The sequence below is a fragment of the Rutidosis leptorrhynchoides genome, chromosome 3 (assembly GCF_046630445.1).
Source record: "Rutidosis leptorrhynchoides isolate AG116_Rl617_1_P2 chromosome 3, CSIRO_AGI_Rlap_v1, whole genome shotgun sequence".
Classification (NCBI taxonomy): domain Eukaryota; kingdom Viridiplantae; phylum Streptophyta; class Magnoliopsida; order Asterales; family Asteraceae; genus Rutidosis; species Rutidosis leptorrhynchoides.
Window position 1 is genome coordinate 490,825,114 of NC_092335.1, and position 11,572 is coordinate 490,836,685.

Genomic DNA, 11,572 nt, shown 5'->3' on the forward strand with positions numbered 1-11,572 from the left:
CTTGAATCCTTGAGCAATGATGATTTGGGAGTGTTATGGTGTGTTTAAGGATGATCTCTGCTACAAAAACTGATGAAAAAAAGTTGTGTTTTCGTAACCCTAATGCTCCCTTTATATAGGGATTGGATAACTTGATCACAAAGCTAAAATTCGAATTTCCCGGCTTCAACATTTTTGTACTGGCGTATTTTACGCCAATGTAATTCCAGCTTGGGCATATTTTTACGCCAGAAAGTGACTTTTGCTCTGAATGGATATGAGATATGGCGTATTTTACGCCAAGGGTGGCATAAATTACGCCAACCCATAAAAACCAAAGTTGTAGCCCTTTGAAATACGGACGTCTGGGCTTTTGAATCACCTCGATCGGAGGTCCTATGCTCAAGTTATGGCCAAAACTGTTACGGCACGCATGAGACAACTTTTTCAGCTTTTTCAGCATCTTTTATCTTCTTTTCTCCGCAAACCTGAAATATACGAAACTATATCAAAGTAACTTGGTTTCCACTTAAATGTAATCACTTTTATCATGTTTAAGTACAAACGATCGTGTCAAACAATGACCGATCAGCGAACTGTAAGAAGAAGTCTATATGGAAGCTCCACCAGGATTCGCCAATAACTTCAAAAACAGGGAAGTTTGTCGACTTAAAAAAGCTTTATATGGGTTAAAACAATCTCCGCGGGCTTGTTTTGGGAGGTTTACATTAGCTATAAAAAATTATGGTTTTAAACAAAGTAATTTCGACCATACCCTATTTCTTAAATAAAGAAATAATCTTATTACATTCTTAATTATTTATGTTTATGACATGATAATTACCGGGAATGATAAAGAAGAAATTTCAAAACTAAAAATAAACTTATTTAATGAATTTGAAATGAAAGATTTAGGCGGACTAAAATATTTCTTAGGGATTGAGGTATTACGATCCCAACAGAGAATATTTATCTGTCAAAAGAAGTATATTCTTGATTTTCTTGCAGAAACAGGGATGATCGATTGTAAACCAGCTGATACTCCTATGATTCCAAACCAAAAATTATACATGGAAGACGAAGCTGATCTTGCTGATAAAGGGCGATATCAAAGTCTTGTAGGAAAACTTATCTACCTTGCTCACACTCGACCAGACATAGCACATGTAGTCGGAGTTGTGAGTCAATTCATGCATCAATCACAAGTTCACCATATGGAAGCTGTAACTAGAATCATCAGATACTTGAGGAAAATAGCAGATCATGGAGTTGTCTTTGAGAAGAATGGACACCTAGAAACCAAAATCTATACAGATGCTAGCTGGACCGGAGAAAAAGAAGATAGAAGATCTACATCAGGATTTTTTACACTCGTAGGAGGAAATCTAGTAGCATGGAGAAGTAAGAAACAAAAAGTTGTCTCACTCTCAAGTGCCGAATCAGAATTTAGAGGGATTGCGAAAGGAGTAGCTGAAGCCTTTTGGATTAAAAAGTTACTAACGGAGATTGGGTTCCCACTAAAAGAAACTATTCAAATTATGTGCGACAATGAAGCTGCAATAGCTATCTCAGAAAATCCAGTTCAACATGATCGAACAAAATATGTTGAAGTGGATAGGCACTTTATCAGAAAAAATTGGATGCTAAAATTATTTCTCTACCACATGTCAGATCAGAAGATCAATTGGTCGACATCCTCACAAAATCAGTAAATGGAAGATTGTTTAACGAAGTTTTTACCAAGTTAAACATTGGCAACCCAACTATTCAACTTGAGGGGAAGTGTTAAATAATAAATATAAAAAGGAAATACCTTGATGCCTTTTAGGGAAAGATGCCTTTTTGGATCAGAGAAAGCATTCTCACCATCTCCATTCATAGCTTATCACAAGATACAAAAAGAGCAGCAGGTGCAGTAGTCAAACGGCTACAAACTCAGACACAAGTCAGCAGCTTAGTCAACTTATTTCCTTTAAAGTAAAAGCGGTTCCAAAAGCACATTGGAGCCATGCTTCATTTAGGAATTATCTGTTATAGGTTTTCTTGTATAAATTGACAGTTATGTAATTTGTAAGAACTACTAATCAGTTTGAAATAACTGATAACAAATTCTCATAAATACAAATATTCTAGCATCAAATTTATACTTAAAAATAGCTAATAACTTCAATTCTTCACTACCTTCCACTTACCTGATTCATCAATCGGTAAATTAATCAAGATGCAATCCTCCTTGGATAAACTGAATATCCAGTGCTTCTCACTTGCCGAAATAAAACGGGCAACCGATGACTTCTCTACGAAAAATCGTCAAAATACTAATGGAGCATATCATGGGGTGGTCTACCATGGCAACATCTGTGAAAATGGTCACAATGGCATTATTGCCGTGAAACGTTTTAACAAGACGTCAGATATCAATTTACAAAAAGAGATCGAAGTGTTGGCCTCCATTCATCATGACAGCATAATTTCTATTGTGGGGAAGAAGATGAAAAGATCCTTGTATACGAGTTCATGTCAAATGGTTCACTGTGGGATTTTTTTAATAACAGTGATCAAACTGTTAGTTTACTGGTAGAGCAACGCCTTGAGATCTGTATACAAATTGCAAAAGCTCTTATTTACCTTCAATCTGACATTCGGTTCAACATCATCTGACGACTCCCAACATTCTCTTGGATGATAATTTGGTTGCTAAGTTCTCAACACCCACATATCAATGCCCATGGTACGTACTGTATATATATAAATACTTGGTCTAATTAATTAGTGTAATTAACTTGCTTAATTTTACTTTATACTCTACTGAAAATGTAATCATAATTGACAGGTAAGAATCTGTATGAAGTAGAAGATTATATGGAACCCAGCTATTACGAACCCAGCTACCAACCGGATAGCAAAGCTGACGTATATGCTTTTGGTGTCATATTGTTGGCAGCTTTACGTGAGGAGATACCCTGGGATAGTCTAGTTACATCTACACTTTCATACATTAAGAGAGGAGATTTTCGGTATTTCCTTTCTGAATACGTGAGGAATAATATTTCTCTGAGATGTTTAAGGGCGTGTGAGAGTATCATATTAGCTTGCTTGGAAATTGATCGGGATAAACGTCCACATATGAATCAAGTCATGGATGAGCTTCAGTTAGTTGTATCTGAAAATTACATTTATCAAATACTCTGTACAATAAATTACGAGGATTTTTTTATTTGAACTTCATTGGCCTAATGATATCGAGTTAACCCCTCCAGCCAATAGGTTGTGGGTTTGAGACCAAGGGTGTATATTTGTATATATTTGCGGAATCTTTTACTGAAAAGGTAATTCAATCTACTCAAATTTGAGAAGAAAATTTGGCAAGCCGTAATTCTATCTTTTGTATTAGGTTCTTTTCCTTATATATTGATACTATTTTGGTTAATATAATTTGATTTGTAAAAAAAAAGATCAAGTATACATGAATTATATAATATGAAGAAATAAAAATAAGATAATAATACAATTCTGCTTCTTCCTCTCACTTACCTCGTCATTAAATCACATAATATGCAGCCCACCACTGAACGGAAATTCCTGCATTTCTCGTTTGGTGAGGTAGAATGGGAAACCAACAACTTTTTAGAGAAAAATTTGTTAGGAGAAGGGAGATTTGGGAAAGTATACCTTGGCAACATCGGTGAAAAACATGTAGCCATTAAATGTTTTTACAAGGATTTTGTGAGCAGGTTCCAAAAGGAGATCGAGTTATTTTCTTCCTTTCGTCAACATCATGACAACATCATTTCTCTTGTCGGATATTGTGAAGAAGATGAGAAGATCATTCTTCTATACAAATTTATGCCAAATGGTTCGCTCTTTAATTATCTTTATAAAAACAAAGATCAATCTCTTAGGTTGACGGTGGAGCAACGCCTTGAGATATCCATCGGGTTTTCAAAGGCTCTTGCTTATCTTCATTCTGACACCATTAATATCATTCATGGTGATATGAAAACTGCCAACATTCTACTGAATGATGATGTGGTTGCAATGATCTCAGACTTCGGATTTTTAAAGACTTGTGCTATCAGCCCATCCACTACACCACAAATCAAGGGTTATCAACATGGTATGTATAGCACAAAACTATATTCATCTTAATTAAATTAATAATTAGTATTAAGTTTTAAATCGAAGCTAACTTTTCACTCTTGATAACTGGTTATATAGCTTTCGAATGTTATGCACCCAACTACAAAGTATCTCAGAAAACGAATGTGTATGATTTTGGTGTTGTATTGTTGGAACTATTATGTGAATGGCCTGTTGGATTAATTATTTAGTTAGAACTTATGTTAAATGTTTGCAATAGCTTTATTTATTATTAATTAGCTAGGTTACGTGGCTTGACCGATTTCAAGGGATAATGCGTAGAGTGGATATTGTTATATACTTTAGTGGCACATGTGCAAGGCACGTGAGCTCAAGCACGTGGTTAGCACATGACGATAGGTCAATTCAAATCCAGCTACAAGTGTTGTTCATTGGGAAATAGGGCAAACCGTTAGTTTGTTAGTTGTTAGAATTCAGTTGAGCTGATGTTCATAAGTAGTTAGTTGTTGTATTCAGTAGCTAGTTCTTGAATCAATTGTCATTGTGACTTCTTAATCTCTCAATTCTTGTAATAGCAATTTCAATCAATAAACACTTATTCTGATCTCTGTTTCTTATCTTGAGGTCTCGATTTGTGTTAATTGTTCGTATCCAGTGCAGGAGCACCTAAAACGAACGTTTCATTTGGTATCAGAGCAGTCGATTCTTGGCCGATTGTATCTCAATTCAACAATGGTGGCTGCAACAAGGTCAGCTAATCCTGGTGGAGCCGGCGATGAAGTCATGTCGGAGTATATGAAGGCGATGATGCTTCAATTCAATCAGAGTATGGAATCTATGCAACAACAATTCAATGATCGAATTGATGGCGTATTATTGAAGTTCCAATATTATGAAGATGAATTACAGAAAGTCAGAAATGGTGAAGGGTCTGGCAATCGAAATTCACAGTTCACAAGGTTATCAAAAGTCGAATTTCCTAAATTCGATGGTGAAGATGTAAGAGGCTGGATTTACATATGCAATCAATTCTTTATGATTGATCGTGTTGAAGATGAAGAAAAGGTGAGAATTGCTTCAATTCATTTATTGAACAAAGCTCTCACTTGGCATCAACAATTCATAAGAATTCATGGTGAAGCAGTAGAATGGAAGCTTTATGTGGAGGCGATTGAAAAAAGATTTGGATCTAACATTGAAGATCCATTATCAGAGTTGAAGAATCTCAAGCAAACAAGCACAGTACAAATCTATTATGATGAGTTTGAACGTTTGCTTAACAAACTTGAAATTAGTGAAAAGCATGCCATTAGCCTGTTCTTGGCAGGACTACAGAAGGAGATCGAATTGCAGGTCAGAATGTTCAAGCCAAAGTCTTTAGAAGATGCATATACCCTTGCCAAATTGCAAGAAGACACTATATCAGCTGTAAAAAGAAAGTATACACCTCTTCTTCAGTCCACACGTTCAAACACCAACAATTACAATATGAACAAAACATATCAACCCATGACTAGCACTAAAGCAGTTACCACACCAACCACAAATACAACTTTGGCTTTACCATCAACACCATACAATGTGTCAAAATCTGGAAATAATTGGCCAAGAAAATAATTAACTCAGAAGGAATTGGAAGAAAAAAGAGCCAAGAATCTATGTTTTTACTGTGATCAAAGGTTTCTCCTGGTCATAAATGTAAGGGTCAAATGTTTTCTTTGGAAGTATTGAGAGATGGTGAAAATGAAGAAATTTGTGAAGATGATATGCAAGCAAATGATGAGCCTGGACTTGAAGGTGATGGTGCACTCAATGAGTACACACCTCATATATCCCTCAATGCACTAACTGGTACTGCTACTTATTAAACCATGAGAGTGATGGGTCAATTAAATGGACACATGGTGCACATTCTAATTGATTCAGGAAGTAGCCACAATTTCCTGGATATGAATACAGCAAAGAGGGTAGGCTGTCAACTCAAGCAAACCATACCAATGCAAGTTGCAGTTCCTAGTGGAAATAAGATCATGAGTTCTTGTCAGGTTAACAATGTTAGTTGGTTGATGAGACGGCACACTTTTTCAAGTGATATGGCGGTACTACCTTTAGGGTGCTGTGAAATGGTGTTGGACATACAACGGCTCAAACCCCTGGGTGATATAAAGTGGAATTTTGATGAGTTAACTATGGCTTTTTATTACAAGGGTAAGAGGGTTGAATTGAAGGGTACTAATAAACCCTTAGCTGAATGGCTTAATGGCATGAAGCTGAAAAAATGGTGGATCACCAACCTGCCCACCTCAATGCTATGACTTTGTGTGTGTACCCTGCATCATTGTGCAATATCTAAATGACTGATACCAGTAATCAAGGTACTATTAGCACTGCAATTGAAAATGTATTGCTTAAGTTTGAAGATGTGTTTTCCATTCCTACTCAGTTGCCACCCAATAGGACACATGATCAAAAGATAGTGTTAAAAGAGGGTACTGAGCCTATTAACTTCAGACCATATAGGCACCCACACTCTCAAAAAGATGCTATTGAATTAATGGTTAAAGAATTGATGGAATCTGGGGTGATTAGGCCAAGTCAAAGTCCATTCTCATCTCCAATAGTTATGGTTAAGAAAAAGGACGGATATTGGCGTATGTGTGTGGATTATAGGGAGTTGAATAAGCACACCATTAAGGACTGATTTCCTATACCAGTTATCGAGGAATTAATAGATGAATTGCATGGGTCCCAGGTGTTCTCCAAGCTAGATTTAAGATCCGGCTATCACCAGATCAGAATGAGTGAACAAGACATCAATAAGACTGCATTTAGGTCACATAAGGGTCATTATGAATTCCTTGTAATGCCCTTTGGATTGACAAATGCACCCTCCACTTTTCAGTCTCTTATGAATGAGGTCTTCAAACCTTTTTTGAGGAAATTCATTATAGTCTTTTTTGATGATATTCTAATATACAGCTCTAATGAAAGTGGATCATGTGTACCATTTAGAGTTGGTATTGGAGACAATGAGAAGGCATACTGTTGGTCCCTTGATAAACAACAGGAGTATTGTAGAGGGGGGGGGGGGGTGTGAATACAATTCTTTTTAACTAACTTAACAGTTAAACACAATTTATTATTCAAGCAAGTAAATTAAATAGAGTCAAAGGTACTTTTTCAACGGTTATTCTTTATTGATTAAATCATAAAGAATTACAACTATCCTTGGCAAAATGATAGTTGGTTGATACAGATTTACCTAAGTATAGCTACAGAGTGTGTTCTAAGCTATTATACGTTTTGGACTCTAAATAAACAAACCCACACCACTAGTTGTTACAATAGTGAATACAACAATTTATAGTAGTCCTATTATCTGTGTAATGGTTCTATTGTCCACCGGTATATATGATGTCTGTACTTGTGGGGACAACTGCATCAGAGAGCGTGCTCTCCTCTTTCCTCTTTGGTAGCTATTCGCAGGAACACCCCAATTCGGTTTGGCACCACTATTTGTTTAAATAAATAGCATGTTGTGTTCCCTAGGCGTTGACAAAGTATAACACATGTCTGCACATGCGTTAAACTTCTGCATTCCCATGTGGTCTTGTAAGGTCACTTGTCAGCCGTCGACGCGTGTCCTTTTCTGTTCAAACTTTGTCTTTGACTTCTGTTGAATAGTACAATTGATGTAGACCACTCAGGAAACCACTATGCTTGTAATAGAGCATACCTATCTTGTGTAGTAAGCTGCATTCCAGCTGAGCTGTTTCTTCATTGCTGAGATACTTGATATTCTTGAATTGCTGGGTACACATCCTATGCTGATTGAAGACTACTGTATATCTTGTGTTGGTAGACTAAGTAGCAAACTAAACACTCGACATAGCAATATCTGCTATCATAACATAAACAAACTTGTGCTGGCTGCACATAACATTTTAGTGCAAATAAATTACAGTTTTGTCATAATTAAATCCTTAATTATTTTGGGGACTCAACACATACCCTGTTTGTAAAGAAAAGTAAATGTATGTTTGGTGTACTACAAGTGGAGTATTTGGGGCATATTATATCAAGGGAAGGGGTAGCTACTGAACCTTCAAAGGTTGAAGCAATGAGTAAGTGGCCAGTTCCTACTACTATTAAACAATTAAGGGGGTTCATTGGTCTTATAGGGTCTTACAGGCATTTTATAAAGGGTTATGCTGCCATAAGTCAGCCTTTAACTTGTTTGTTAAAAAAGGATTCATTTGTATGGAATGAGGTAGCCCAGGATGCATTCAACAAATTGAAACTTGCCATCCAACAAGCTCCTATTTTAGCTCTACCAGATTTTAATAAAGAATTCACCATAGAAACTGATGCTTCTGGGGTGGGTATAGGAGCAGTCTTGCAACAGAAAGGGCACCCTATTGCCTACTTGAGTAAGACATTGGCTCCAAGGCACCAGAGTATATCTACTTATGAGAAGGAATTCCTTGTTGTGGTGCAGGCATTGGATAAATGGAGGGGGTACCTTTTAGATAGGCATTTTAAAATTAAGACAGATCATGTAAGGCTTAAATACCTAATGGATCAAAGGTTTTCAACCCCTACTCAGATGAAGTGGTTACCCAAATTGATGGGGTATGATTATGAAATTGTGTACAAACAAGGTTGTGACAATGTGGTGGCTGATGCATTATCTAGGGTTGAAGATATTGGTAAACTTTTTCAAATCCATGTCACATATATAATTACTGATTTGATGACCAGAGTACAAGCTAGTGTGGACCAAGATGTGGACCTACAACAGCTGATTACTAAGTTACAACAAAATGGTAAGATGTCCAAACACTATGTATGGGGTGATGGTAGATTTACTAGAAAAGGAAAATTGGTGGTTGGTAATGACTCACAGCTTAGGTTGGAAATTTTAAGCCATTATCATACCAGTTCAAGTGGGGGCCACTCTGGTATTTCTTCTACTATACAAAAGATTACAATTTGTTTTTATTGGAAGAAATTAAGGAAACAAGTCAAGTGGTTTGTTAGGAGTTGTGATATATGTCAAAGGAATAAGGCTGAATTGGAAAAGTACCCAGGTTTACTTCATCCTTTACCTATCCCTACTAAAAGTTGGTGTGACATAAGTATGGATTTTGTGGAAGGATTACCTTTATCTAAGGGTAAAAGTGTTATATTTGTGGTGGTTGATAGATTGAGCAAGTATGCTCATTTTATGGCATTATCACAACCTTTCACAGCTTCACAGGTGGCTATGGCATTCATGGATCATGTTTACAAATTACATGGCTTGCCACAATCCATTGTTAGTGATAGGGATAAGATTTTCTTGAGTAATTTCTGGAAAGAGTTCTTTAAAATGTTGAAGGTGCAACTCAAGTTTTCAACTGCATACAACCCGCAGACTGATGGGCAAACTGAGGTTGTTAACAAATGTGTTGAGTGTTATTTGCATTGTATGACTGGAGATAAGCCTAGGGATTGGGTGCAATGGTTATCACTTTGTGAATATTTGTACAATACCAATTTCCATACAGCTATTAACACAACTCCATTTGAGGTGGTCTATGGTCAATCACCACCTTCCATGGCTTCTTATCACCAAGATGGAAGTTTAGTTGACACAGTGGATAGAACATTGTTGGCACGAGAGCAAGCTATTGCATTGTTAAAGTAACATTTACAAAGGGCTCAAGCACGTATGAAGCATTATGCTGATGTTAAGAGGTCAGAAAGAGCATTTATAGTGGGAGATTGGGTGTATGTGAAGATACAACCCCACAGACAGTCAACACTAACAGGGTCACATTATCATAAGCTCTCTCTTAAGTATTTTGGTCCATTCTTGGTTTTGGCTAAAATAGGTCAGGTTGCTTATAAGTTGCAGCTACCTACTATAGTTCAGATATACCCTGTATTTCATGTCTCTCAATTGAAGCTACACAAGGGTCATGTTCCTAGTGCACCAGGTCAACTGCCATGCTTGAACACAGAAGGGTTAATTGCTGCTGCACCAGTTAAAATTTTGGATAGGAAATTGATGAAAAAGGGTGATCGGGCTGTAATTGCAGTGCTTGTTCAATGGCAAGGTGGTACTATATAATATGCAACCTGGGAATTAATTAAAGATTTCATGTTACGATACCCCCAGTTTGATGTTACTAATTGAATTCTTGAGGTTAAGAATTGTTTGAAGGGGGAAGAATGTTATATAATTTAGTGACACATGTGCAAGGCACGTGAGCTCAAGCACATGGTTATCACATGATGATAACTCAATTCAAATCCAGCTGCAAGTGTTGTTCATTGGCAATTAGGGAAAACCGTTAGTTTGTTAGTTGTTGGAATTCAGTTGATCTGATGTTCATAAGTAGTTAGTTGCTATATTCAGTAGTTAGTTCTTGAATCAATTGTCATTGTGACTTCATAATCTCTCAATTCTAGTAATAGCAATTTCAATCAATAAACACTTATTCCGATCTCTGTTTCTTATCTTGAGGTCTCGATTTGTGTTAATTGTTCGTATCCAGTGCAGGAGCACCTAAAACGAACATTTCAGATATGTACTCGGGTTTGATGCATGGAGATCATGGGTAGTTATTTTAGCTAATTAATAATAAATAAAGCTATTACAAACATTTAACATAAGTTCTAACTAAATAATTAATCCAACAATAAGCCGTCCACGTTTTCTTATCGTGTAACATCTAACAAAACCAATCAAATCCAACATGGCCAGCGTGGGTAAACCTAATTGTCTTATCACTTCCATTCATCATATCCTCAAAGAAGAACTTCCTGCGTTTGCCCCTGAACACGTGAAGACAACAACTCCTCCAAAATGTTCACGGGCATGTGCAAATATCGTAAAGAACTGCTTAGATAATAATCCAGAGAAACGTCCTTCATATATATATATATATATATATATATATATATATATATATATATATATATATATATATATATATATATATATATATATATATATATATATATATATATATATATATATATATATATGTGTGTGTGTGTGTGTGTGTGTGTGTGTGTGTGTCTGTGTGTCTGTGTTTGTCTGTGTCTGTGTCTCTATTTGTCTGTGTCTGTCTATCTGTGTCTGTGTCTGTCTCTGTCTCTCTGTCTCTGTCTCTCTGTGTTTGTCTCTGTCTCTCTCTGTCTGTCTCCGTTTCTCTCTGTCTGTCTCTCTCTGTCTGTCTCCGTTTCTCTCTGTCTGTCTCTCTCTGTCTCTCTCCATCTCTCTCTCTCTGTCTATCTCTCTCTGTCTGTCTTTGTCTGTCTGTCTGTCTGTCTGTCTGTCTCTGTCTCTGTCTCTGTCTCTGTCTGTCTCTCTCTCTCTCTCTCTCTCTCTCTCTATGTGTCTGTGTCCGTGTCTGTGTCTGTGCCTGTGTCTGTGTCTGCGTCTGTGTCTGCGTACGTGCGTGCGTGCGTGCGTGCGTGTGCATCTTTCATTCCAAGCACC